This window comes from Cebus imitator, unplaced genomic scaffold (assembly GCF_001604975.1).
Source record: "Cebus imitator isolate Cc_AM_T3 unplaced genomic scaffold, Cebus_imitator-1.0 Scaffold235, whole genome shotgun sequence".
NCBI lineage: Eukaryota > Metazoa > Chordata > Mammalia > Primates > Cebidae > Cebus > Cebus imitator.
This window is the reverse complement of record NW_016107550.1, coordinates 2,901,223-2,907,385: the sequence shown is the minus strand read 5'-3', so window position 1 is coordinate 2,907,385 and position 6,163 is coordinate 2,901,223.

The following is a 6,163-nucleotide window of genomic DNA, read 5'->3' as shown; positions in this document are numbered from 1 at the left end:
TTTTTTTTTTGAGACAGAGTCTCACTTTTGTCATCCAGGCTGGAGTGCAATGACACAATATTGGCTCACTGCAATCTCTGCCTACCAGGTTCAAGCTATTGTCCTGCCTCAGCCTCCCGAGTAGCTGAGACTTTGCATCTAAATTGAGATGTGCTCTAAGTGTAAAATACTCACTAGATTTTTTTAAAAATTTTGAGATGGAGTCTGGCTTTGTTGCCAGGCTGGAGTGCAATGATGAAATCTTGGCTCACTGCAACCTCTGCCTCCTGGGTTCAAGCCATTCTACTGCCTCGGCCTCCTGAGTAGCTGGGACTACAGGCATGTGCCACCACGCCCGGCTAATTTTTTAATATTTTGTATTTTTAGTAGAGGTGGGGTTTCACTGTGTTAGCCAGGATGATCTCAATCTCCTTATCTTGTTATCTGCCCGCCTTAGCCTCCAAAAGTCCTGGGATTACATGCATGAGCTGCCGCACCCAGCCTGCTTTTCATTCTTTTTATTGGTACTCTCTTTAAAATCTAGTGGGTATGGCCAGGCACCATGGCTCATGCCTGTAATCCCAGCACTTTGGGAGGCCAAGACATGTGGATCATGAGGTCAGGAGTTCAAGACCAGCCTGACCAACATGATGAAACCCTGTGTCTACTAAAAATACAAAAATTAGTTGGGTGTGGTGGCACATACCTGTAATCCCAGATACTCAGGAGACTGAGGCAGGAGAATCGCTTGAACCTGGGAGGCAGAGGTTGCAGTGAGCTAAGATCACACCATTGCACTCCAGCCTGGTGACAGAGCAAGACTCCGCCTCAAAGAAAACAAAAATCTAGTGAGTGTTTTACACTTAGCACATCTCAGTTTGGACGCAAAGTTTGAAGGGAAATACTTGATCTGTATTTAGAATTTATAAAATAGATGGTTGAAAAGTAAATTCTCATACTAAAGTTATTCAAACATATGTAAAAGTTACTGAATAACTGAACTATCAGCTTTATATTTAAATTAGTAAAATATAAATAAAATTAAGGTGGGACACGGTGGCTCATGGCTGTAATTCCAGCACTTTGGGAGGCTGAGGTGGGTGGATCACCTGAAGTGAGGAGTTCAAGACCAGCCTGGCCAACTCAGTGAAACCCTCATCTCTACTAAAAATACAGAACTTAGCTGGGTGTGGTGGCATGTGCCTGTAATCCCAGCTACTCAGGAGGCTGAGGCAGGAGAATCACTTGAAACCGGGAGATGGAGGTTGCAGTGAGCTGAGATTACGCCGCTGCACTCCAACCTGGGTGACAAGAGTGAAACTCCATCTCAAAAAAATAAATAAATAAAAAAGAAAAACACTGAATAGCTGGGCGTGGTCGTGCACACCTGTGGTTTCTGCTGCTACTTGGGAGGCTGAGGTAGGAGAATCCCTTTAGCCCATGGGTTTGATTCTGCAGTGAGCTATGAGCGTATCACTGCACTCTAGCCTGGGTAGCAGAATGAGACTCTGTCTCAAAAAAAAGAAAGAAAATGAAAGTACAGTGATAAGGGAGAAGGCAGTGGCCAGTGGTGCTGGTGGCAATGGTGGCTTCCCCGCTGGGCTGTGACTGCCCCTGACATCGGGAACTTTCTCGCTGCTGTCTCTTCTTGGCTTTCTGCCACGTTCCTGCATCTGATTCCCTAGCCTTTCCACGCATCCTTTGCTTTTCCTCAAGGTCCTTCTACACTTCCCTCCTCTTCTTCTTGGATCCAGAGGCAACTCTGTGTTCTGCAAACAAGAACCAGCACAGGTAGAGGCTCTCCCTGCCACACGGCAAGAGACCCTCAGGAATTCCCCTTCACGTAGCCCAAGAGGAGGTTTCATCCCATGAAATGATTTGCCTTTTCCTCGTGATGCAGATTGGATTAACAGATGGTGACTTTTGTCATCCTTAAGCAAAATAGACTGAAGTCTTCTGTTTTGAAGACGTAGGCTGCATTTTTTGGGGAATGAGGAAGGAAATCTATTTGATTTCATTTGATTTGTAAAATTCCGCTGCTGAATGTATTTCTCAGACTGGAATAGATCAAGACTCCATCTTATAGGGGACTGAAGGATGGCAAATTCAGATAAGGCAACAATGTATCTTTGAAAAAGGAAAGTTACCTAAATGAAAAACTTTCCAGGAGATAGTCCAAAGTGAAAAAGGCAAGATGCAAAATGATGTGTGAGGATGCAATCTTACAGAAGAGAAAACATAAAAATAAGGATATTTATATGGACTACATATTTGTCCCCTCCAAATCTCATGTTGAAAATTGATCCTACAGGCTCACGCCTGTAGCCCCAACACTTTGGGAGGCCGAGGCAGCTGGATCACCTGTGGTCAGGAGTTCGAGACCAGCCTCACCAACATGGTAAAAACCCCTCTCTACTAAAAGTACAGAAATTACCAGGGCATGGTGGCAGGCACCTGTAATCCCAGGTACTCTGGAGGCTGAGGCAGGAGAATTGCTTGAGCCTGGGAGGCGGAGGTTGCAGTGAGCCAAGATAGTGCCACTTCACTCCAGCTTGGGCAACAGAATGAAACTGTCAAAAAAATAGAAAATTTATTCTGAATGTTGGAGGCCTGTGGCCTTGTGGGAGGTGTTTGCATGATGGGGGCCCATCCGGCATGAAGAGCTTAGCACTCTTTTCACAGTAAAGAGTGGATTCGTTCCCATGAGAGCTGATTGCTAAAAAGAGCCTGGCAAAGCCGGGCGCGGTGGCTCAAGCCTGTAATCCCAGCACTTTGGGAGGCCGAGGCGGGTGGATCACGAGGTCAAGAGATCGAGACCATCCTGGTCAACATGGTGAAACCCCGTCTCTACTAAAAATACAAAAAATTAGCTGGGCATGGTGGCGCGTGCCTGTAATCCCAGCTACTCAGGAGGCTGAGGCAGGAGAATTGCCTGAACCCAGGAGGCGGAGGTTGCGGTGAGCCGAGATCGTGCCATTGCACTCCAGCCTGGGTAACATGAGTGAAACTCCGTCTCAAAAAAAAAAAAAAAAAGAGCCTGGCAGACAGGTTGGCTCATGCCTGTAATCCCAGCACTTCGGGAAGCCAAGGCAGGAGGACTGCTTGAAGCCAATAGTTCAAGACCAGCCTGGGCAACATAGCAAGACCCTATCTCTACAAAACAAAAATTAACAATTAGCCAGGTACGGTTGTGTGCACCTGTAGTCCCAACTACTCAGGAGGCTGCGATGGGAGGATCACTTGAGCTGGGGAGTTTGAGGTTGCAGTGAGCTATGACTATGCCATTGCATTCCATCCTAGGTGACAGAGTGAGACCCTGTGTCTTGGGGGAAAAAAAAAGAAGAAAGAAAAAGAAGCTGGCACCACCCTCCTGTCTCCTGTCCCTCCTGTCTCACCATGTGGCAGGTTTCCCTTTGCCTTTGGCCATGAGTGGAAGCAGCCTGAGGCCTCACCAGCAGCAGATGCTGGCTCCATGCTTTCTGTGCAGCCTGCAGAACCGTGAGCCAGATAAGCCTCTTTACTTTATAAATTATCCAGCCTCTAATATTCCTTTATAGCAACACAAATGGACTAAGACAGATAGGTAGTCTGGGCATGGTGGCTCATGCCTGTAATCCCATTGTTTTGGGAGGCTGAGGCAGGCGGATCACCTGAGGTTGGGAGTTCAAGACCAGCCTAGCCAACATGGTGAAACCCTGTCTCTACTAAAAATACAAAATTAGCCGGGTGTGTGGGTGAATACCTGTAATTCTAGCTACTTGGGAGGCTGAGGCAGGAGAATCACTTAAACCCAGGAGGTGGAGGCTGTGGTGAGCCAAGATCATGCCATCGCACTCCAGCGAGGGCAACAAGAGAGAAACTCTGTCTCAAAAAAAAAGTGTGTGTGGGGGGAATGTGTTGTACATAACTGCTTTAAAAACTTGCATTTGTTTACTAGACACAATGTTATATCATAGAAAAAAAAAAAAAAAAAAAGAGACAGGGTCTCGGTCTGTTGCCCAGGCTGTAGTACACCGATGAAGTCACAGCTCACTGCAAACTTGAATGCCAGGGCTCAAGTGATTCCCCTTTGGGAGACTGAGGCAGGCGGATCATCTGAAATCAGGAGTTCGAGACCAGTCTGACCAACATGGAGAAACCCTGTCTCTACTGAAAATACAAAATTAGCCAGGTGTGGTGGCACTCGCCTATAATCCCAGCTACTCGGGAGGCTGAAGCAGGAGAATTACTTGAGCCCAGGAGGCGGAGGTTGCAGTGAGCAAAGATTGTGCCATTGCACTTCAGCCTGGGCAATAAGAGCGAAACTCTGTCTCAAAAAAAAAAAAAAAAAAAAAAAAAAATCAAGTGATTCTCCTGCCCCAGCCTTCCAAGTAGCTAGGAATAGCAGCTACGATGGCCAGCTAAACAGCTACTTTTTTATTTTGTAGAGACAGGGTCTCACTGTGTTGCCCAGGTTCATCTCTAACTCCTGGCCTCCCAAAGAGCTGAGATTATGGGTGGGAGCCACTGTACCCGACCTGTATAATTTTTCTGTTTTAAACATATTAATGCATTAACTATACAAAACTATATCAGGCTGGGTGAGGTGGCTCACGCTTATAATCCCAGCACTTTGGGATGCTGAGGCAGGTGGATCACCTGAGGTCAGGAGTTTGAGATCAGCCTGGCCAACATGGTGAAACCCCATCTCCACTGGAAATACAGTAAGTTAGCCAGATTTGGTGGCAGGCACTTGTAATTCCAGCTACTTGGGAGGCTGAGGTAGGAGAATCCCTTGAATTAGGGAGGCAGAGAGCCGAGATGATGCCATTGCACTCCAGCCTGGGCAAAGTACAAAACTCTGGTTCAAAAAAAAAATCTGTATTACATGACTCAATGCATGTAAAACACTTAGAATAGGCCAGGTGTGGTGGCTCACACCTGTAATCCCAGCATTTTGGGAGGCTGAGGCAGGTGGATCATCTGAGGTCAGGAGTTCAAGACCAGCCTGGCCAACATAGTGAAACCCCATCTCTACTAAAAATACAAAATTTAGCTGGGCGTGGTGGCAGGTGCCTGTAATCCCAGCTACTCTGGAGGCTGAGACCTGAGAATTGCTTGAACCTGGGAGACAGAGGGTGCAGTAAGCCTCAGTCACTCCACTCCAGCCTGGGCAACAGAATGAGACTCTGTCTCAAAAAAATAGAAATAAGAGTAAATATCTTAGATTAATACATATATATATTAGGTGCCCACTCTTCCTGCTTGCTAAGGACCTTCTCTGTGGTGAGCACTCTCTGGAGAGCATTAGCATGAGACACAGAGATTGCATGCCTCTGCCTCTTCTCATAATTCCCACACCCCACCTCTTTTTTTTTTTGAGATGGAGTCTAGTTCTGTCACCCAGGCTGCAGTGCAGTGGCACAATCTTTGCTCACTGCAACCTCCACTTCCAGGTTCAAGCAATTCTCCTGTCTCAGCCTCCTGAGTAGCTGGGATTACAGGAAGCTGTCACATGCCCGGCTAATTTTTGTATTTTTTGTAGAGATGGGGTTTTACCATGTTGGTCAGGCTGACATTGAATTCCTGACCTTAAGCAATCCACCCACCTCGGCCTCCCAAAGTGCTGGGATTACAGGTGTGAGCCACTGTGTCTGGCCAGAATAATATCTTATATCAGCATGTATATATTCACACATTTATGTATGCATGTTTGTGTGTACATAGATACATATATACATGTATATATACACACACATATATATGCAATGGACATTTCAGAAAAGATTCAGAAGATTCAAAAAAGAACAGAAGGGGAGGAACACTGGGAAAGGGGAAAACTGGGATGGATGAGAAGCTTACAGTCTACCCAGAAATATGTTACCAAGTCAAAACACATCACTATGTATGTATTTCATTACAGGGTCTCACTCTGCTGCCAGGCTAGAGTGCAGTGATATGATCACAGCTCACTGCAGCTTTGACCTTTTGAGTCCAAGAGATCCTCCTACCTCAGCCTCCTGAGTAGGTGTGAGCAACTGCACCCAGCCTGTATAATTTTCCTAATTTAAACATATTAATGTAGCCAGGCGCGGTGGCTCACGCCTGTAATCCCAGCACTGTGGGAGGCCGAGGCGGGTGGATCACGAGGTCAAGAGATCGAGACCATCCTGGTCAACATGGTGAAACCCCGTCTCTACTAAAA